Source organism: Terrapene carolina, unplaced genomic scaffold (assembly GCF_002925995.2).
Source record: "Terrapene carolina triunguis isolate 2854851 unplaced genomic scaffold, T_m_triunguis-2.0 Scaffold95, whole genome shotgun sequence".
Taxonomy (NCBI): domain Eukaryota; kingdom Metazoa; phylum Chordata; order Testudines; family Emydidae; genus Terrapene; species Terrapene triunguis.
Genome location: NW_020664446.1, coordinates 17,035,826 through 17,060,285, shown reverse-complemented (window position 1 = coordinate 17,060,285; position 24,460 = coordinate 17,035,826).

Sequence of the window (24,460 nt, the reverse complement as noted above, 5' to 3'; positions counted from 1 at the left end):
TCTCTTTGACTTGCCTTCCCTAGCAAACACATACAGTAACTCCTCACTTAAAGTCGTCCCGGTTAACGTTGTTTCGTTGTTATGTTGCTGAACAATTAGGGAACATGCTCGTTTAAAGTTGTGCAATGCTCCCTTATAACGTTGTTTAGCAGCTGCCTGCTTTGTCCACTGCTTGCAGAAAGAGCAGCCTTTTGCAGCTAGCTGGGGGGGGCTTGTAACCAGGGTGGACCGGCAGCCCCACATCAGCTCCCCGCTCCCCTAAGTTCCCTGTGCGGCAGCCGCCCAGCAGGCTATCAATTGCCGGCAGTTCAGCTGTCGCTCCCCCCACTGCCATGTGCTGCTCCTGCCCTCTGCCTTGGAGCTGCTCCCAGGAGCCTCCTGCTTGCTGTGCGGGGAGGGGGGGGGGGAAGAGGGGCTAATAGGCTAATATTGGAGTGTCCCCCCTGCTCCTGCCACCCGCATACCCCATCTCCATAGAGCGGGGGGGACACGACAGGGCTCAGGATGGAGGGAGCTTGCAGGCAGCACTGGCTGCCTCAACTTCCTGATCTACTTAAAAAGGCAATGTATTTAGAGTTGGGTCAGCGTACTTAAAGGGGCAATGAGCATCTCTCTCACACACAGACACAGAGTATGTGCCTTTGTCTCTGTCTGCCATGATGTCTCCCCTCCCTCCATTTGTGCTGCCTTGTACAGTGTGAGGCTACATTAACAATGTGTTAACCCTTGAGGGCTCAGCTGAGTTCTAGTTCATCATTTAGCAGCAAGGCATTCCCTGGGAAACATCCCACCCTCTTCCACTCTCTGACTCCACCACCTCAACCAAGCTTCACATCAGCATTGCTGTGTACAGTTTTAAATTGTTTGTTTAAAACTTATATTGTGTATACATATATATAATATAGTCTTTTGTCTGGTGAAAAAAATTTCCCTGGAACCTAACCCCCCCCCCCCCCATTTACATTAATTCTTATGGAGAAATTGGATTCACTTACCATCGTTTCGCTTAAAGTCGGATTTTTCAGGAACATAACTACAACATTAAGCGAGGAGTTACTGTAGTAACATGTATATTTAAAAACATACACACCTAAAATCCTATCAAAACAAGATGTTCCACTGCATATGCTTCTCCCGTTGAGAGAAGATGAGCATAGTAGTCACATTGCTTAATGCGCTACTGCAGTGTTTCCCAAACTTGGGACGTCGCTTGTGTAGGGAAAGCCCCTGGCGGGCCGGGCCAGTTTGTTTACCTGCCCCATCCACAGGTTCCGCCGATCGCGGCTCCCACTGGCTGCGGTTCGCTGCTCCAGGCCAATGGGAGCTGCTGGAAGCGGCGTGGGCCGAGGGACGTACTGGCCGCCGCTTCCCGCAGCTCCCATTGGCCTGGAGCAACAAACTGTGGCCAGTGGGAGCCACGATCGGCCAGACCTGCGGACGCGGCAGGTAAACAAACCGGCCCGCCCGCCAGGGGCTTTCCCTACACAAGCGGTGTCCCAAGTTTGGGAAACACTGCGCTACTGGAAGGCATTTGGATACTCCAACAAATGAGCACAATATAAGACCTATATAGAATAGAACTAGTTCATTCTATTCCCAGCTATGAATACTTTCCCTAAATACTTTTAGGCCTGGTTATTGGAAAGACAGTCTCTATCTGTGTAATATCACTGCAGGGGTGCTCAAGCCAGAGCTCACGCAATACATTTAAATCAGAGGGAGCTATTAGCATGGCATTCCCCCTGGGGATCCCCTCAACTCTGGAACCCACTTCCCCCTTGGTTTGCCAGAGCCCAGATTTGCTAATATTCCAGTCTTCTTCCGAAGGCCACACTGAAACACATGTGGGGAAAAGGCTGTAGGTTGATGGACTGAGAAGTGGGGTGCATGTGGGTGCATAAGGATGTGGAGTCATTGTGTCTGATTAAAGAGACAACATTCAGTACAAAACACTAAACTTTATAAAGCACCCAGAGTTTGATATGGTGTAATGGGGTGGCACCCACCTCTCACGAGCGCCCCCTGGCCAAGTGCGTGCTCTTTCACTCTTAGTCTGCAGTGATTAGGGTGACCAGATGTCCCTATTTTATAGGAAAAGTCCCTATTTTTGGGTCTTTTTCTTATATAGGCTCCTATTGCCCCCCCCACCCCCGTCCTGATTTTTCACATTTGCTGTCTGGTCACCCTAGCAGTGACCTCTGACGGTGGTTTCTCAGGCAGCTTTTCAATGACTCAGCCCGCCAGCCGAGTCACATCCACAGTCTGTATGTGAAACAAAACAGACCTCCTCCAGAGTATATAGTCCATTGGGGGCCTTTCCCAGTACCCCTCCGCGGGCAACATCACTGTAGCCCTCCCCAGGCTCAGTCTTTAAATAGTGCTGGCCCTGGCATGGGGCCATACCCTCAGGGCTTCCTCCCTGGAGACTCTTCACCCTTTCTGGGCCTTTCAGGCCACATGTTTCCAGATCAGTTCTATATCCCAGTTCAATATTCAGGCCACTTCCCCAGTAGCTAATGGGGGGAGTACCTGGGCCCACACTACTCCAGGTTCCAGCCCAAGGACCCTACAGATAGCAGCCACCCATTGTGTCCCTTTAACTATACAGCGTTTCTGTTGGCTGGGCCACTTTCCCATGGTCCCAGCACCTTTTCAAAACCTTTACCCTTACCATAGGGCTGAAGTCATGTACTCAGTCCCAGGAGCCAGCCAAGAGCTCCTTCTTGCTCCCCCAGTCCTTGCCAGCAACTGCTCTGTCTGAGGGGGGAGGGATAGCTCAGTGGTTTGAGCATTGGCCTGCTAAACCCAGGGTTGTGAGTTCAATCCTTGAGGGGGCCACTTAGGGATCTGGGGCAAAATCAGTACTTGGTCCTGCTAGTGAAGGCAGGGGGCTGGACTTGATGACCTTTCAGGGTCCCTTCCAGCTCTATGAGATAGGTATATCTCCATATAGGTCCTGCTGGTCCTTCAGCCAGCCAGGAGCACCACTTTGGCTCCAGACAGCAACTGACTATCCTCCAGACAGCCCCCTTGTATATGGCCTTCTGGGCCCTGACTGACTGCTCCTTGCAGCCTCTCTCCAATTGGTTGCTTCCCACATAGCCTCTCTAGGCTGTTTGGAGAACCCTCTGCTTCTTTCTGGGATGGGCTGTGGTAGGACAACAAGGCCTCCAGCAGGGGGTCTCAGGGACTGGAACACCCCATCACATATGGTCATTCTGAAAATCAATATAAGCAAATTAATTAATAAATGCCCTCTTTCTTTCTGCTTGTTGTAATGTCATGTTGACTTACTGTATTATGGTACCTAATAGAAAACAGTAATTTGCAATTCCTTTTTCTGCAGTGGTTGCAAAGACTGACAAAATTATTTATATGGACTTATTACATTTTCACTTTATTTTTAAAATAGTTGTGATTCTATCTTGCAGAGATCTGAGCACTAACCCACACACGTCCACCATTTGGTGGGAGGGAAATCCTGTCCCATTCAGACGACAGCTAATATTGTCTTTCCAGTCTACTTTTTGAATGGTAATAACTCCTAAGATTCTTGCTGGGTCAGTCGTAAGTGGAACAAAAGGAATAAAATCCACATTCCAGGTGCAAGCCATCAAGGGCTAAAGGAATTGTTATGAAGATGTAGACTAGCAAGGCAAGAAATGACTGTATAGCTTGCCACTTAGGGCTTAGGACACTCTTTCTTACCTAGGGGTGCGGTAGATGCTCTCACGTATCAGAGGGGTAGCCGTGTTAGTCTGGATCTGTAAAAAGCGACAAAGAGTCCTGTGGCACCTTATAGACTAACAGACGTATTGGAGCATAAGCTTCATGGGTGAATACCCACTTCGTCAGACACATGTCAGATGTACAAGCATGTAGATGCTCTGTAACTTGAAGTCTTTATATCAAGATTGGGTGTCTTTTTAAAACTATATGGTCTAGCTCAAGATATGGGCTGGAAGCAGGAACCCATTAGTGAAACCAGTGCCCAGGGAACTACTTGTATTTTAGCAGCTTTATCATTTTGTTAGTTTGTACTGAATGGTGACCTTTCCAAGTCAAAGGACTGCTGTGACACTTATTATACTGCTGTGAAGCTAATTTAACAGGAATAAGTCTGAAATGACTCTTTGATTAGAGTTTTTCTATAACAATCATGCTTTTTTTTTGGAGGTGGTTTATTTAGTTACTCTTATTAATTTCAATTCTGTGTTATGTGAATTAAAAACCTGTACTCCTTTTATTATCACTAGCTCTGGGATTTATGGTTTAATCACAATAGTTTCATGGAAGACACTTCATATGCTTCCAATAAGGATTTTCAAGTACAAAATTAATCTCCTAGTCTTTTCTCTTGAATTTAACTCATCTTTCCAGAGATTGGAGTGGATGCCATCAAAAAGGACATATGTGCATGTAGGTGTAAGATTACTGTATGCCAATCTGGTGGAAACGTCTATTAAGATATTGAACTAAGACCAATGATTGAATAATATTTGAGTTTAATGGGGAAACTAAAAAAAAAATCTAAGCCCTGATTTAAAACTAGTTTGCTAATGAGCTTTTTGAAGTACTGATCATATGGTTATGGGATGCTATTATAGGCATATATTAAAACCTGTTGAGAAATTCATACATGTAACAAAGTGTACACATCACATATAGTAAAATGATTGCAAGGGATTGCATATCAATAGCCTGATTCTCTGCTACCCTGAGCCTCATATATTCATTTACACCTTTGCAAAATGGGTGTAAAACACTACTGTGACGATCTTCGCTTGTGAGAAGCATTGCCTAGTGGTCAGGGGCGTAGGCTCTTGACCTGCAGACAGGGCCATATTATGACATTCTGAGGGCCTAAACTATGTCAAGTGTAAGGTCCCATACCATAAAAAACATTAATTTATTATTTTCACAGAAAGGACATTGAATATATAAACATAAAAGCTTTGCATATGTACAAAGGCAAAGTTGTAAAAATAGAATAATAATTTAACTAATTATTCCTTTCCTCAGGGCGGGACCTTCAGTGGATTGGAAACATCCTGCCTTTTCTCAGCCCTTTCTTCAGGAGCTGCAAGGTAAAAGGCCTTTCTGTTCCCTGGTCTGCCTCCAAGTGAGCTGTTCTGCTCCCTTTTAACTCCTTCTCCGGACTGTGTATCTCTTGAAAGTATGGCGGGTCAGGACTGGCTGAGCCCAGAGCCCTTGTTGACACATGTGGGGTGTTGTATCACAGCTACCAAAACAGAACAATAGCATTTTACGCACACATTGTGCAGTCAAAATTAGGTGCAGAGCAACAAAGAATCGGGTTTTGAGTTTATTCTGGTTTTAGAGGCATTACTGTTAGACCTGCAAATAACTAAGAGCTCAGTAGACAAACAAACAAAAAACAACATTTGGGGTCAACCTGAAACTAATTTTTTTTGGCTAAACAAAAAAGAATCAAATATTTTGGTTCAGGTTGAACTGAACATTTTGTTTAACCTGAAACAAAACATTTTGGTGTGCAGGGTATTTTACCCTTTTTTTTAAAAATGGAAGCAAAATTTCAAACAAAAAATCATTTTGAATTGAAAAACTGAAGTGTTTGGTTTAGACAGTGTCAAAACCAAACCGTTTTTTTAAACTTCTTTTTTTTCTGTCAAAATAATTTGGTGAATTCAACGTGAATTTACAAAATGTTTTGGTCAACATGAATATGCATTTTTGTCAACAACAAAAAAAACATTTCCCCAGCTGTAATTACAATATACTCCCCATTTTAAGAAAACTTTCTCTCAAGCAAGTAGAATCTTTCCAAACACAACAAATGTTTTAGTGCAAACTCTGCATCGTGTAGTGTCAAGACAGTCATGTGACTTTTACCCATTCCCCCAAGACTTGCCAAGCAGTGACTTTCTGCTCAGACTGCTCCAAACCTCTCCTGCTATATGGTTGTTTAAATTCCCATTGCTGAAGGCGAAAACATGACTTAAGCTCTGATTTTTGTCTCTTACTTAATGTAGGCTATGGCCAGGAAACAGCTTTTAATGCTAAAATGCTCCCATCTCGTGGATTTGAAGAAAAATGGAAAAAATGGAAGTTTTCTCAGGCCTTTTTAATGTGTGCATTTTCTCCCCTGACTAGATTCAGATTATTCCTTTTGTTCCCTATTTTGAAACTGATATAAAAAAAAAATCACTGGGCTCCACCCTATATCACCCCAGTTCTAAAAGGCTCAGCCCTCCAGCTGGGCCCCAAATAGTCCACCCCTTCCAGGCTTGTTAACAAACTGAACAAAAGGAGAATTAACACAAAGGAATTGTCCCAAAGATGGATTAAGGTTCTCTACCTTCAGAGGGTGCTCATGGCCCTGAACTGAGTTCACAAGTCAATAGACAGGAACAGTTCCCTCTCAATGTGAGTCAGCATTGGGCTGGCCTGCCCTCCCTTCAGGGAAGGGCCATCAGAGCAGCCATATGAGTAGCCTCTGCCTCCAGCCAGCCATCTTTGCAGCACTTCAAGACCGACAGTCTGCTCTCCCCGCCCCCATCCAGCCAACAACCGGGGTGGATTTCTTTCTCTTAAGCACCTCCCTCCAAGTGTGACATCTCTCACGGGTGTGACAGGGCAGGGCCACCTGAGCCCACATTGAATGAATGAATAGAGGAGAAACAAATCCACTCCAATTTCCCTCAAAACTGCTCTCCGCTCAGCAGAAGGGATGACAATATGTTCCGTTTTGATAGAGAAAAGAGGATAATCTGAAGTAGATTATTGGAAGTATTCCTAAACAGTTCATTTTATTTAGGACCCAAGATCTACAATCTGGGGACGCCTTGCCAATAGTACATTTGAAACACAGCCCTTGTAAGAATCCCATAGTACTGATTAAAGTTTGTGCAAAGAAAGGAAGTTTTAAGTAATTTAAGGAAAATTAGCCATAAATGCCATAGAGATTACAGCAATATGTTGCTGTTTCCTTGTGTACTTTAAATATTCTTTGTGAAACAAGGATCTACCGGGCAGAACAATGTAATATATACCAATGACAGTGCCAACCCATCAGCAATTAATGGATTTTTTAATAGTCATTATACCTTTTCTGCAACAATAAAACCTTTTGAATATTATGTCTCACAGCAGATTGCAGTGCATCTCATCTGTAAATTCCCCAAAGTGTCAGTTTGAATCTGTGCATGGTATTGCAATTCTAATGAGGAATGTTCTGAATTTATAAGCATCTACCTTCAACCATCTGGACTGGCTCCTTTATTAAATTTGTTTTCTGTGTTTATATAGACTCATGGTAATTAATTTAAGATATAAAAGAAATTTATCGCTGTGTGCAGAAGCCTGTCATTCTTCCATTTAATGGCAGTGTGAAAAATTAAGGACTAAGCAGGATGTATCATTACCAGACACACTGCTGCAGATAGATGCCAAATCTTTTACCTAGAAGAACTGGCACTGCAAGAAACTCCTGATGCCTGATACACAGAAAAGAGACATAATATAATTTATCCTTGTTAGCAAGGAGCTTTGAATCAGATCTCAGCACCAAGTGAGGTCATTCAGAAACTAGCAATACTGCCATATTGTGAGGATTATGATTTGTGGGCATAATGTAGGAACATAGGACACGCCATAATGGAACAGACAAGTGGTTCATTTAGTCTAGGTTCATATTTCCAGCCGAAGCTGATGCCATTAGGTGAAACTCACTCCTGTGGAGAGGCCCGATAGCAGGTCTATGCGGCACTGATTCCCACTTAACGCCACAAAGTAGAGCTTGCATTAATATTAGGTATTTGTATAGTGTAGTGACTAGAGGCCCCAAACAAGCTCCAGGGCCCCATTATGCTAGGCACTGTGCACACATAAAAACAGAAAGATGGTCCCTGCTGCAAAGATCTTACAGAGTCTGAATAAGGGAGAGTTAAGCAGTGTATGGGCTCGGGCAGGTCTTCTGCCTAAGAGTGAATTGTACCTATTCAAAGAAAGGTGTAAAAACCCACATAATGCATGGAATTACGCAATAGTACACACTGTCTGTGTGGGGCAGGTTTCTTTTATAATCCTGGCTAGTGATTCCTGAAGTATTAATAGCTTTGGTAATTTTAGTCATTTGCATTAGTTTGTCTTTGCATCCTTGCCTACAAGAGTCTAAATAAATTTCACTAAACTCCTTCCTCTGGATACTAGAGTTGATCCATCTAGCTGTAAGGAATACTGTTCACTTCGAATGTAGCCCCTACTTTGGTTAATGAATCCTTCCCGAACCCATATCAGATTAAGTGAATGTAAGTGCTCACCAAGTAGGCTGGGTGAATAGTTTTCAGACTGTTTTACTCTCTATTCCTTGTTTGGATTGTAGACTTAGTCAGTTGAGCCTCAAGGTATTGTTTCTGCTTCTTAATCCTATCTGAAACATCTTAAACCATAGAATAACAAAGAGCAAATACTGAATAATGCCATTTCCATTACACGTTTTCAGGCAATTATTGGGTTAAAATTAAGGAAATTTACTAGATTTGCATGAGTTTTCCTGAATGATTTGCAATTGTCTAAATATTTATAACTAACATGATCCCTAGATCACAGTAAAATGAACTGGGGACTTCTAGGTCACAAAAATGTTGATGATGGCCAGCTGTACTAGATGATCAGGACTAGATCTTCAGCTAATGTAAATCAACATACAGTAAAAGCTTTGTTATCCGGCATGTTGGGGGACTAAGGGTTGCCGGTTAGTCAAAAATTCCGGTTAACTAAGAGTTGTACTTACTAATGGAGGGAGTTTGGCTGCAGGAGGGGGCTCAGGGCTGAGGTTTTGGGTGTGGGAGGGGTCTTGGGGCAGGAGGTTGGGGTGCATGAGGGGTTTTGGGGTGCCGGATCTGGGCGGCACTCACCTCGGGCGGCTCCCCATAAACAGCGACATGTCCCTGCTGCTCCTAGGTGGAGGAGCGGCCAGGTGGCTCTGCGCGCTGCCTCCGCCCACGGGCGCCGGCCCCGCAGCTCCCATTGGCTGAAGTTCCTGACCAATGGGATCTGCAGAGCCAGGGCTCAGGGCAGGGCAGGGGCAGCACATGGAGTCCCCATGGCTGTTCCTCTGCCTAGGAGTAGCAGGGACATGTCGTCGCTTCCGGGGAGCCACACGGAGTCAGGTAGGGAGCCTGCCGGCCCCGTACCAACCAGACTTTTAATGGATATCAGAAATGCTGATTTCTAGAGCTTTCTGGTTGGTCAAGTGCCAGATAACACAGCTTTTACTGTAGTACCCTTGAAGCCTCTGGAGCGATGCTGATCTATGGGAACTGAGTGTGGCCTCCAGTGAATATGAAGAGTAGACAAGATATAATCCAGATTGTTTCTTGTTGGAAAAGCTCACTTATCAAGCTCAAGTTATTTCCCTTTGAGATTCAGATAAAGACTGGGTCTGGCATGTTTGTCCTCACCAAGGGAATTTAGAAGCATTGCCCAATCCCTTCTCTAGTGCACCTCCTACCCTTTCTGTACTACCACTTCCTATAGCAGCTACGAGAGATAATGAGGAGAAAGGCAAGAGGAGCAGCTTCCTCTGAAGTCAGCATCAGTGCTGTGTACTGGATCAGTGAGCAGGGTGCCATGCCCACTCAGAACCAGTCCAATGAGCAAGAACGATGGTCAGCGGTAAAGTCTTATGAAGGGCAAATCCATTTTGGTCATGATTACATTTGCAAGTAACTAACCTTGCATGAAAGCAGAACACACACTGTTGTGATATAAGGATGTGTGTCATCACACCAGAAATCCTGCTCTTTACAAGGGGAGCACCATCCTTCATAGGCGTTTTCACGCCTCTGGAATATTGTTCAGCCGTGAGGGGCCTAATCCTGCAAACCTCTGAGCATCCTCATCCACAATTAACTTTTATGGGAGTTGAAAGCACTCAGCGCCTTCCAGAATCAAATCCCAATGTGTCCTACCACATCTCCACATGTTCAGGGTAGTTCAGGTCATGTATTCTGCCATTAAATTTTTGTTTCATTCTACTGTAGCGAAGAGTAGCTCACTGACGGCTGTTATCTGAGATCAGAAGGTACTGAGGGCACACAGCACCTCGCAGGATCAGGCCCTTAATAGTTTCTTTTTAACGTATCTGCAAACACAGTTTGTGAGAAGCTGACTTCACATAATAGAGTTTCTATTCAGTACTCGCTTTTCAATAGAAGATTTGAAACCATAAGCACTGTATAAAAACATTCATAAAAAAAACCCTCAGATTTCAGCTGCTTTGTTCTTCACCATGTTTCAAAAAGCACAAATACTTCTTTTGTTTATCCTGTGGCTGCCTCTTAGCTAGACCAAGACAGCAGCTGTAAGTAAAGTAATTATACTGACTTTTCATTACAATAGAGTGAAATGAAGATTTAAAAACATTCCCAGCAGAACATCTAGGCCAGAATTCTCCTGCAAACTTTGAGTACGTTAACTTGCAAAGAGAGATCCTCCATTTGGTCTTTTTTTATGAGTAGTATAAAGCTGTAGAAGCATTTCTCTATGCTACTGGGTGCTAGCTGAAGTGTTGTTCTCTCAGAGCTGACAGATTTTAAATCCATTTACTTTTTTTTTTTTTACTATGTCTTAACAGCCAGTCTTTGCTGTTGGCCCAGGACCCTGGAAAGGAATTCATTGCCATCTGAAATCAAACTGTGCTTATTTAACACTATGAGAGACATCAGTATGCTATGGAGTTTCTCGTTGCTCAGGTGAACTCTGTATGTCACATAGAGTTTATGTAGCTCACAAAATGTAGTGCATTATTAAAACATTTCCATCAGACTGGATTGAATGGGAATTTCCATCAGACGGGAATGCACTCAAAAGTATACTCCAAGTAACCCACATTCGCTGAGGTTATGTCTACACTGCAGTTGGGAGCACGCCACCCAGCACTGATAGACAGACTCATGCTAGCACACTAAAGATAGCTGTGTGCACATTGTGGCATTGGTAGGAACTCAGGCCGGCAGGCTGAGCTTAGGCCTGTCCTTCCTCTGACTCCAAGCTCAGGTAGCTAGCCCAATCCTCCACCAGTGCTGCAACATACACAGTTATTTTTAGGGCAAGTCCCACTAGTGCCAGTCTGTTTACCTGCACTGGAAGGCTCGCTCCCAACTGTGGTGTAGACCTAACGTGAGGCACAATCCTGCTTCCAGGAACGTCAGAGGCAAAACCCTTTTTGACTTCAGTGGGAGCATGACTGAGGGTCTATGTACACTGCAGACGTAGACACGGTTGAGCTAGTTTTAATCTAGCTAAGATACTAATAGCGATGAAGCTGCAGCAGCAAGGTCTTCAGTCCATGCTAGTCCCTGAATAAGTATCCAGCCTGCACTGCCACAGCTTCACTGCTCTTGGTACCTGCACTAACTAGATCAAAGCTAGCTCAGGTATGTCTACATGTGCCTTAATCACACCCCGCATCTGCAGTAAAGACCCACCCTGAGCCTTTAATGGCTGCTGTCTGTTTTACAAACAGAGGGGACAGATTCCAAATTGAAACTGCAGGCTATTAAGTCCATGGGAGAAGAGGGCACTCATCACTTTTCAAGATCAAGCCTTCTATGACCATGATTTTCATACACAAAACATACAAAATGAGCCTATAAATCATAGTATCTTTTTAACGTGAAGAAAAGAGGAAATGCAGTGTGAGACATTGTGCTATTTAAAATTAAAGACATTCCCATCCATCAGACTGACTTGCATAGACTGTTCATTAGATATATTAAAAGTAACGAGTCATAACAATGTAAGGGAAAGGCTGCCCAAGCCAGCAATCAAGGAAGATGCAGCAAGAAATATCAAATCTGTAGACTGGAGTGTGTCATCTCATGCTCTAGAAGATTTGTGTTGATTACACCACATTTGATATTTGCCAGAAAAGTACCACATATTTTGCATATTTAATATTATACTCAATAGGGCCTGGGTTGGTTTGTGTGGGATTTTATTTTGCTTTGCTTTTGTATAGTTGTAAATGAATATCATGGGCCTAAATGATATGAAGAGAGAGACGTGGATAATTAAGATTAGGCTAGATACGTTTATGGAGGGAATGATTTGATGGGATAACGTGATTTTAGTCAATTAGGCAATAACGTGCCATCGCTGGTAAAATGTGGGTCCGGCTGGAGAATCTTGCCTGTATGCTCGGGGTTCTACTGATCGCCATATTTGGGGTCGGGAAGGAATTTTCCTCCAGGGTAGATTGGCAGAGGCCCTGGAGGTTTTTCGCCTTCCTCCGCAGCATAGGGCAGGGGTCGCAAGCTGGAGGATTCTCTGCGACTTGAAGTCTTTAAATCACGATCTGGAGACTTCAACAGCTGAGATAAGGGAAATTGGGTCAGCTTTTGTGGCCTGCATCATGCGGGAGGTCAGACTAGATGACCATAATGGTCCCTTCTGACCTTTGAGTCTATGAGTCTATGAGACTCTTAGATTTAAGTGTTGTGTAATTGAGCTTTTCCCCATTAAACAAATCCCTGAAAGGAGAAATACAGTGTAAATAGGTGTGTAGCTCCATTAAAGATGATCAGGATCTTGTCCCTACGTTTTGTTTCAATTAATTATTATTATTGTTTCAGGGTAGCAACTATATGCCTCGGTCAGGAATTGGGGCCCACGAGTTCTAGGCACTATACATATGTATGACAAAAAGACAGTCCCATCCTCCAAGGAGCTTACTCTTCAAGTTCAACTTACTTTGAGCATATGCGTGTAGTCTGTCTAAAAGTAAAATTGCCATCTTCTCATACAGTTGCATGGAAGATAACTGTCAACTAATTTCATTTTTTCAATTGAAAATAAAATTACTCTGACTACAGCAGTAGCATCAGGATGAAATCCAGCCCCATATAGCAGGCCAATGCAAGGACTATTCATCACTTAAGGCCTATTTTGGTGAGCATTCATGTGAGTAAAATGTGACCCCTTAAATATCTGAAGAGAGCAACCAAAACGTGGGGAGCAAGCATTTCTTTATGCCACCAGAGAGGCTCAAAGGGGCTTCTGAATCTGCTCCGTAATGTTTACTTCCTTTTCCTTTCGTTTATACTTTCTGATCAACTTAAGCTCAGTCATCAACAATAGCAATCTATTTCTTTAGGTGCTTGATAACATTTTCCACAAACTCTCAGATTTCTAAATTATCCTGCAATTTATAATCTGATCTATTAGAGGTGAAATCCACATGTTTTTTATTGCTGCTGGCTAAGCAGCCTTCATTATGCTTTTTGGTTACTCATGGTGCTAATAATGTGACATTGATATGTTTTAGATTTACTGGTTTGGGGAAATAATGCGCTGTTCATTTAGGATCTGATCCAAAACCTAATGAAAGCAATGAGAGTTTTCCCGTTGACTTCAGTGGGCTTCGGATCAGGCCCTTAAGATATTAGTTAGTACCAGTCGACGATGGATGGAACAGAAATTGTGAAATTGGTTAACCTTGCATTTTGCACATGTTTACCGATGCTTGCTAGATGCCTCCAGCCAGCGGAGCTACAAGGAGTGCACGTATAAGTATGTTCCTACAACCCTTTCATGTAGTTTTAGTATGCACTCCCCAGTACCAAGCCTGGCATCACAGCCGCATAAAAGGCAAGGGCATTGCCCCATCCCTTTTTGGGACATCTAGTGCTGCAGGTAGCAATGGAGCATCTCTGGTGCTTGGGTTCAGAGAATGCAAGCACCAGTGTTCTAGCTGCCCTCAGCATAAATATGCACATAGGCAGAGATGATTCCCTCTGCTCCCTCCCTTTTTGGGCACCCATGTAATCTGAACCTTAGTCTGATGATAGGGAGTGTAGCCTTGATTCCGCTTTCCGACAAGTGTGAAATACAAGGCACTTCCGTGAAGACAATGTAGTGAAATTCGTGAAAATGAGAGGAGAATCAGGCTCAGCATGTGTGTTTGTCACATCATAGAAAATAAAATAGAATTCAGAGTTTGAGTAGAAATACACTGTTTTTAAAAACACTATAAATATAGTGATCTGCATGGAACCTGGAGGGAGGAACACAGAATGTGTGCGCGGGGGAGGGGGGGAGTTTGGAGTCAGCTGTATGTACATGGCTAAAATGCTCAGCTGCAGTAGCTCTGTAAATAGTTGCTTTAACAAAGAGGCAGTTTAGTTTAAGAAGAGTGGAGTACTCTCATGGGATCACTGAGCATGCAGTACATGAAACAATAAGGACAAATTCTGTTCTTTACACATGCAACTAAAGAGGATGAAGATGTGCAAATGAGAGCAGACTGCTGTCCATTAACCTTACCTTATGACAATTTGTGTATCTTTTTGTGAATGAAACAGTCTGGTAGAATATAATTGAGAATAATAATCCTTCTCTAGATTTTTCAATCCCAGCTCTAGAATTCCATAGCACAGATATCATTCTCTATTAAATTATCATTGTTTTACAGTAATTTCCAGAGAACCTCATTTACTTTCTGTAGAACTTCATTTGTTTCATCCCTGTTCAACTCTAAAGACTCTTTTTTTCTGATAAGGAGAGTCTGAGGAACTCTCACTCATATCGATGAGCCCATGATGAGCATATTGATGACCACATGAAAGTGCTCATCATCGGGTGCTACACTTGTAGTGGCTACACTAAGCACAACCAAGTACAGTCCCTAACTGAGGTTCTGGATGCTGTTGAAATACAAATATTAAATAATTTTCTCCTGCCATTATGGGCCAAGTCTTGTAAAATGCTGAGTGCCATCATGTCCCATTGACATCAGTGAGAGATGAGGTACTTAGCACCTTGTAGGATTTGGTGATATAAAGACACCTTATGGAAAAGTCCCATTGCATTGAATAAGGATGAAACCAACAGGATTCTATAGAAATTACCCTGAAAACCTAGAGAATTTGATAGAGAATGGTAATCTATTTTATTTTTTAAAAATCCTATAGATTTCTACAGCAGTGGCATAGTTCTTTTTTTAATGCTACGAGGTAGTCCAAAATACTATAGAAATGTTACCATTTTCTATTAAAAGCTATCAGAGTCTTCCATAAGGGTAATTCTCCACAAGGCTCTCTATAAAAATGTCTTTCTGCAAGTTTTCCTTTGGTTTTTAGCTTATCGTGTATTTAGCAGGCAGTCTCAAAAGGAAAACTATTTTCAGTGCTATTGATAGTTCTAAGATGATTCATTTCCAAATCACCTGCAGTTTTTCCAATATGTAGTTCTGCATCAGAAAGCTAAAAATACTGCAGTTTCTCAATAGTGTTGATGTGGGGGGGATGCAGTTAAACAACCACATGAAAGTTGTCTGTTGATAAAAAAAAAAAAAGGAAGGCATGACATCAGGCCATCTGGTAGTCTCTGAACACTCTCCACAAAAGATTGTATTACTTGTTTAGGTGCAAACGAACAGCTGTTTATTTCACTGAAAATCTAAACACGGTCTGCATCGAAAGACTGCAGCCCTACAAAATGAGAGGTGTATATAAAACACATAAGAAAAGAAATCACTAGCAAAGTGGAGATAACAATAGAAGAACTTTAGGATAAGTTGAAAAAGCGCCCTCCCTCCCAGCTTTATCGGCACTGCTCGGAAGAGGTTCAGCTTGCCATCTCTCCCATTCATGTTCTCTTCACTCTATGAAGATTGAGTGAAGTCTCCTGTTCTCCGCACCCCCCATCTTACCTTGACACAGATAGTCTATTATGGATGGTAGCCCTCTTTGGGGCCTATATTTTCCAGCCTGCCTTGTCACAGGAGGGCCTACCAAGAAGACAGTCATGCTGGACTACTCTTCCCAGCCTCTCTTGTTTAAGGAAGAGGCCATTTCCTCAACCATGAAGGAAGAGAGGAGTTCTAACACACCCTACTTCCAAAATGCTGGTCTTTGCTGCTAAAAGCAGGAACAGGATAGATTTCTATCCTACACACACTCTACTGCTTCCCTGAGACCACTTCCAACCCCTCAGTGGCAATGCCTTCCTGTCACAGAGCAACTTCCTCTCATTGCTGTAATTGGAATTGAAATTGCTTCTGCCAGCCCTTGCCACCATGCTATCATATCCTCCAGCCCGTGGATGAAATTCTCAGAAATTGCAATGGGAGTTGCAGCTGAGAATAGATTGTACGCTTTGGCCCTACAGCAGGACAATAATATAACTTTATTTTGTATTGCATTAACAGAGCTAGATAAACAATCTATAAAGTTGTAAAAAAAAAAATCAGGTTACTTCCTCCTCTAGCCCCTGCCAAAAAAAATAATCCTAAGAATAGCTTCCATCTTTGGTTATTTGAGGAAAGTCCTACAGAATTCAGGTGCCCATGGCAAGGGGTCCTGAAATTCTTTTGTCATGTGGATCACATTTTAAACAGACAGATTATTTTGTGCCCCATCTCCCTACCTATTCAAACTGTATGGACCACTTGTTCTCCCATGCATGATCGATATAACATTGCTGTGGCAACAAAAGATGTTACTTACATGAAAAAGTGATAAGAGGAAAGTGCGGATGTATTTTTAGCTGTCTTTTAAGGTAATTTAGCAAATGGAAACAAGGAAGAGGAACCAGCATTCTAAAGTGGCCAGCAAATGTTCCATAGACCACTAATCTGGGAGCCTGGGAGCCACTGATCTGGGACTGTCTGCTTGCTGGCAGTTTGCTACTGGCTTTTATTTATGCATCTTGTACATTGGATGCATATCTGATAATATAGCTTTAATATTTAGCCTCTTTTTAGAGAGGTTCCACCTCCCATCCCCGATTTTTCTTGGCCTCAGTAGACCTCCATGCAGTCTTCAGTATTCTAGACTATTCCATTCCCAACCTGCCTTCATATCTGTACAGGCATTTTTGATTCTCTCCGTCATGGTTCTGCTCCTATTAGGCTTTTCTTTCTCTGTCTAAGGTCCTGATATCTCTTGTGCCAAGACCACTCTTCCATGAAGGTCAAGATGGGTTACTTCCTAGCCTGCTTTTCATCTACCATCACTACCTTGCTTATCTCACCTCTATTTAGCTGTTACTTTACAGTATCTATCTTCTGACACCTTTGAAGACTCCTCTCTGAGCACCCACTCTCTATCCCTTGACCAAGTACATTTGTGGCTTCGTCTCAACTTGGTTCAACTAAATGTCTCAAAGACAGGAGTTCACCCCTTTGACAAGAGGACTGTCTTAAAAACACAACTCCATCCTATTCCTCTCCTTGAATCCAGTGTCTCATTTTTCAGCATTGTCTGTAACCATGGTGTCCTTCTTGAACCATAATTTCCTTTTCCTCACACATCTGTTGGCACATCTGCATTGCCTCTGTACACCACTGCCTTGGTGACTCCAGTTTTGAACGCTCATCCATACGTTTATCTCCTCTTAGCTTTACTGTTCTTATGGTTGTTAAAATTGCAAGCATTTATTGGGTGCATTATGAGACTATTGCTGTGCTCTTTTCCATGGGCACCCCAAATCCCCCAGCTCTCCAGGTTTCAGTACATGCTGAATGATGCTGCTTGTCTCATTATACATACAAAAATCCACCTCTTCCCTTCCTCAAAATATTCTACTGACTCCTGAATTCAGTTCAGATCCAGTTCAAAATGACCATCCTTATTTAAAAATAAAATACACCACCAGTGATAATTTCCAGTTATCTCAGATACTTTGTCTCTTTCCCCTCTCCTCCACTGACCTCATCTGTCTCTGCACACTACTTTTTCCTCATCTGCTTCTGCTATCTGGAACAGACTTCTTGAATCTCTCTGCCTCATTCACTTTCCATCTATTTTTTAAATCTCTCCTGAAAGAACCTTCCCACCTTCCCTATGGCTCTTCATTTCGCTCTCCCTCTGTTATTGCCATCTTTGCAACTCCACCTGGTGTTTTGGGATTCGGTGTGTATAAAATGTGTACAAAATAAAGCGTTGTTGTACTTTTGTCATTTAGTAAAAGGGGCTGTGTTTGAACAAAAGGGCTCACTCGCCTCCTTATTATGACCTACTGCATGAAAAACACATTTCAAAATTAATATATGGACTTAACATAAATCTTATTGCTTTTATTGGTTTGATTTAATATCAGTGTAGACAGACCGGTGCATGCTAAGCAGCACTTGATTAGTTATACAGGTTATATAATTCTACTTCCCCATGAACTCAAAGACACAAGGAATTTCTGTCCCAAGAAAGGCTGATTTTTACTAAAATGTTCTTGGAAAAGACTATAATTTAGATAAAGAAGACTACTCTTTAGTCTAACATAAATAAGTATTTGGGATTGATGTAAAGATTACTCCAAAAAAAGAGGCCTGATTTTGCAGAATCCCCTGTTGTGTAGGTACTACGAGTACACATCAAAGCTGCATTTGAGAATCAATGTTCCTTCTCTCTGCTTATTCATGCCCTTTTGAACCTACATACCTTCTACGGTATACAACAGGAGCATCATATTAAGCGGTGATCAATCCACCTCGGTGGATACTGCTTTCTAATCTATTAGGCACAGGGCAGGCTTCTTCAGCATTAGCTATGCTTCTCCTCCTCCTATTCCAACCCTTTCCCCTCCCTTAGATTAATTCACTCACTCTGGCACATACAGGGAAATGTTAATTCTTTTTCGTGGCTCAGCTGCCCTATGTCTCTATTACAGTGCTCCAGGTTATTACAAAAGAACATCCAACGCTCTTGGATCTTTAGTTAGACTTCAGTGCAATGGAACAACTTGTGCTTAGCAAACCTTTGTAACAGTGCCAGCATGGGAAAATTTAAACTGATTTGACTACTTGTCTAATGTGAACATCGGGAGTGATTTCTGTCATACTTTTGCCCACGCAGGTTCAACTTTTCCAGCTGCGGAGGAGACAGCCGCTCTTCACAAGCTTCAGCAAAGGAACCATCAAGTGTAAGTCAATTGTGCTACAGCAGTTCTACAAGGGCATGTTATGAAATCAGCCTGTTTCTATGCACCACATACAGATAGCCTCTGCCTCTTTTCTCTGCCATCATATTGCTGACAACTATACTCAGCTGAGCAGTAAGCTTTCACTGATCACGGTATCAAAGAAATTTGGGGCTAAGGGCAGATTGCTCATTAAGAGGCAGTGTTGTCTGCTGGGTAAAGTAGGGAGTCAGGTTTCCCTTTCTGGCTCAGTCACAGACTTGCTCTGTGACCTTACTTGAATCATTTAACAGCTCAGTGCCTCAGTTTCCCCTTCTGTAAATTATAACATATATAAAAATAGCTATTTATACTTATCTACCTCACAGGACAGTTGTGAGACTTAATGAATGTTTGCAAAGCACAGACAGATCTTCACATGGAAGGCACTATATCAATTAGAACTATTAGTGATTTAGAAGAACCTGGGATGAGAGTAGGTTTGAACAATAACTCCAGCATGTATATAACAGGCTGTTGGGATGTCTACTAGAGAGCACCAATTAAGGGATACTATCAGTCCTCTGTCCTACTCCCCTTATTATTTTTAAATGTAATTCACGAAGAAAAGGCAGAAAAGATAAATGTTTTCTTTGCAAGCCCTGACAACACTAAGGAAATCTATCACATTTCTCATAAGCACCATTACTTGCCAACTGTCCTAGAAGCTAACTGCCTTCTTGTAATTCAGGTAGAATTGCAGAGCAGCTGGTAATTACCTAGAGTGTGTATTTTTAATAGAAACATGCACCACAGGAAGGCATCAAACCATCATATTAATCTCAAAGGCCACCTGCTTTCCTCAGCTGAGCAGGGCAGAGGAGAGCAAAGGAACGGGAAAATTGTAGATTCACAGACAGCAGAAGGAGCCAGTCTGACATCCTGCACATTGTAAGCCATAAACCTTCCCCCTCCTGTAATAGACCCATAACCTCTGGCTGAGTTCTGAAGCCCTCAGGTCATGATTTAAAGACTTCAAGTTACAGAGAATCCACCATTTACTCTAAACCATCATTTACAGCAGGGGTAGGCAACCTATGGCACGCGTGCCAAATGCGGCACGCGAGCTGGTTTTCAGTGGCACTCACCCTGCCCGGGTCCTGGCCACTGGTCCGGGTGGCTCTGCATTTTAATTTAATTTTAAATGAAGCTTTTAAACATTTTTAAAACCTTATTTACTTTACATACAACAATAGTTTAGTTATATTATAGACGTATAGAAAGAGACCTTCTAAAACCGTTAAAATGTATTACTGGCACGCGAAACCTTAAATCAGAGTGAATAAATGAAGACTCGGCACACCACTTCTGAAAGGTTGCCGACCCCTGATTTACAGCTTAAACCAGCAACTGACCCATGCCCCCATCCTGTAGAGAAAGGCAAAAAAACCCCCAGGGTCTCTGCCAATCTGACCTATGGGGAAATTCCTTCCTGACCCAAAATATGGCAGTCAGTTGAACCCTGAGATGTCGGCAAGACCCACCGGCCAGTCACTTGGGAAAGAGTTCAATATGGTAACTCTGAGCCCTGCCCATCTAGTGCCCTATCTCTGGCTGTTGGGGATTTTTGCTACTAGCAGTCACAGATGGGCCACATGCCATTGTAGGCCATCTCATCATACCATCCCCCCCATAAACTTATCAAGCTCAGTCTTGAAGTCAGTTAGGGTTTTTTTGCCCTCACTGCTCCCATTGGAAGGCTATTCCAGAACTTTACTCCTCTTATGGTTAGAAATCTTTGTCTAATTTTAAGCCTAAACTTGTTGATGGCCAGTCTATATCCATGTGTTCTTGTGTTAACATTGGCACATACCATAAATAACTCCTCTCCCTCCATGGCATTTATCCCTCTAATGTATTTATAGAGAGCAATCATATCTCCCCTGAGCCTTCATTTGGTTAGGCTAAACAAGCCAAGCTCCTCGATACCTCTCAAAAGGCAAGTTTTCCATTCCTCTGATCACCCTAGTAGCCTAGTAGCTCTTCTCTGCACCTGTTCCAGTTTGAATTCATCTTTCTTAAACATGGGAGACCAGAATTGTACACAGTACTCCAGATGAGTTCTCACCTCCGCCTTGCATGATTGCAATAACACTTCCCTATCTCTACTGGAAATACCTCACTCAATGTATCCTAGGACTGCATTCGTCTTTTTTCATGGCCACATCAAATTGGCAGCTCATAGTCATCCTGTGATCAACCAGTACACCCAGGCCTTTCTCCTCCTCTGTCACTTATTATGATTACCTGAGTGTGCTAGGAGCTTTATAGGTGGGAATGGAAGGTATGTGCCCTGAAGAGCTTGCAGTCTGAACAGGCAAAGTACAAAAATAGGGCCAAGGGGGCTGAAGGTCATGGAACAAGGACATGGACTCTCCACACCATCCCTCCCCCTGCCACCAAGCCCACAGAATCTCTCTGCACAATCACCAACATAGTTGGAGGGGGCTATGCTGGGTCAGGAAGCAGAGGCAGGAACCAGCCACCCTTTGTGGTGTGCTCCATTAGCCACACAAAGGAAATTAATTCTGCTCCTCACAGCATTTAGTACTCCCTGACGCCCAGGCCCTCCAGAAAGAGCGGGGGTTTGTGCAGCCCTGATGTGGAGCCTGGCTTCTAAGTGAGCATGGCTCCCTGACAGGAAGAAGCCACCAGTGGACAGAATATGGGGCTGGAAATAGATATTCTTACAGACCCTCACACTCCACAGCCTGCCCTCTCAGCCTTTCTTCCTGACGGGAGAATCCAGCTGCAACTCAGTGTGTTTATAATTGGAGTCATTTTTCCCACTTCCCAAAAGAATAGCATGTTTGACCATAAAACATGTTCAGAGATGGAGCTCATTTCACAGATCTAAGGCAAGAGGGATCATTATACTCATGTAGTCTGCCCTCCTGCATAGGAGGCTGTGGAATTTCACCCGGTGACGTCCAATCCTGTTTTAAAGAGTCCACGTAATGGAGAATTTGCCACGTCCCTTGGTAATCCATTCCAATAGCTAATCACCCTCACTGTTTAAAATGTGCAACTTATTTCCAACTTGAACTTTCCTGGCTTCCACTTCCAGACATCTAGCCTTTGTCTGCTAGATTAAATAAGCCTGTGGAATCAGATATCGTCTCCCTACCTAGGAGGTACTTATTGATCATGATCAGGTCACCTTTTAACCTACTTTTTAAAATCATTTGTTTTCCATCTCCCTGGGCAGTAGCTCAGCTAGTGAACTAAAGGAGTGATTCTAGGTTATCAAGGCAGCAACAGCCATACATTTGATGCAATTTGAAGAGCTACCCTTTATTTCTGCCAGTGACTAAAAACAGCTAATTCCTTTAAAACCACAGGCATTGGGAATGTTATTGATGAAATCTGACTACTGCTTTTAGAAGCACAGGTCCTCTGAAAGCAAAGAAGAAAGATATCAATAGAAATAGCAGCATTAGAAAAATAGATTAAAAGGGATTTAATTGATGCTTCTCGCATGTTTGACATTGTAGACACGCTGCTTCTTAAATCTGATTCTGACATCTGTTCAAAGGAGTTTGTTGACAAATGAACCAGAATGGAGTGATTTTGTGTGTGTGTGTGTGTTTTTTTAAATAAAAACATGTAACAACAGCCCTCATGTGGTATCCAGGTTACGATTTCTTTCGTCATGCTATTAGCTGTCAGCTTTCTATGGTGTCAAACATTTGGAAATTGAAATAATTGGGACCAAATTCTATTGGATAGAATCAATTGGCTTGCACAGATGTAACTGAGGGCAGAAGCTGATCTATAGCCAACAATAATTGCATGAAATCACTCAAAGTTTAAAGCATCATTGATTGTGACTTTATAATATTTCTATAGTTGGTCAAAATAAACCAGAAAATGATTTTAAGAAAAAATTCAAAATTTCAAAGTTGTTTGTATTTTGCAAAGTTGAGATGGACCCATTTTCCATTGTTTGTGATTTCTTTAACCAACATTTTCATTGAAATGGCTTTAAAAATTTTGTTTACCAAAACCTAGTAAGAAAACACATTTTATTGTAAATGAAAATGTTTTTAAATGATTTTGTGTGAATTATCACAGAAAATTGCACGAAAAACAAAACATATTGATAATGTTGACAATTTTGAAAAGCCACATTTTTGAAAATAGGCCATTAAAAAAAACTTTTCTGGTGATCTACTTGCACCACCATAGTAACTGAATGCCATGTAAACAGTGATGAATTTATCCTCATAAAACTATTGTTGGATAGGGAAGCATTTACCTCCGTTTTACAGATGGAGAATGGAAGGTCAAAGAGATCAAATGATTTGCCCATGGTCCACAAAACTTCCAGCAGAGCTCCTATAGCTTAACCACAAGCCTATCCTAAGCATGATCACGGCTATATGCTGAATTAAAAGAGTCGGTCTTTTAACAGTGCAAAGTACCTAATCAACCTTGGTGTGAGTTCTTCTCTGGCCAGTTGCCTTTATACCCTTTGCAAATGCACTGAGTAATTCTGGTGATCTTCTGCATGCTTTCCATGCTGTATGCTTACAATTATTTTGACATCTTTTCTTTCTGATCTTGCTCTTTACTATTTTCCCAGTTTCCCAAAGATACTTACACATACTACAACGGTTTAATTAATGACCAAGAAAGGTTAGCTTTTGGCCTTTTGATTTAATATTGGCAGATAGTCACAATTATCCTGAATTTATGTGAGTTAATTTTATTTGCATTAAAAGAAAATGATTCATTTATCTGCTCTGCAGTAACATACCAGATAGGGATGACAACAAGAAAAGAAAATTACCACCATTGGGTCTTCTGCTCTAGACAGTTTCATTGGCACCAGCAAGATTTATCTTACGTGGCAGCAGCATGGTTGGCAAGAGCTTCCAAGTCATGTATGGAGCGGAGGTCTCTCCAACCATGATAATGAAATGAGCAAGATCATAAGAGCTCCTCTAGGATTGTTTTGATCTCTGATTCCCCCATATTTTTTTAAAATCTACAATATATCCAAAATGCCAATAAATTCCTATATAAGAATTTATCTTCTGTCTTGAACCTTTAATATAAGCCTTGAGAGCAAGTCCTAAGTCCTTTCTAAGTTCCCTTTGCACTACAGCTACTCAAAGGAGACTTAAAACTACCTTATAGCAACTCTTCAGGATTTCTCTAGTTCAGAGGAAGGTCCAATGCCAAAAGCTGGGACTGGACGACAGGAGAAGGATCACTCGATAATTGCCCTGTTCTATTCATTCTCACTGAAGCATCTGGCAGAAGACAGAATATCAGGCTAGATGGACCATTAGTCTGAACCAGCATGGGCATTCTTATGTTCATAAGCTCTAGGGCTGGTGGAAGGACAGGAAGGGTGCATGTCAGGCTCTGGAGGGGCTGGGGCCACAGCAGCTCCAGTCTTGGCTGGCAGATCAGCTACTGTTTAAATCCCAGCAACCTTTTGGACTGGGGAAGAGGGAACAGAAAGGTGGTAGCACCGGCATGCACCAATCACTGGCACTGAGGCTTTTGA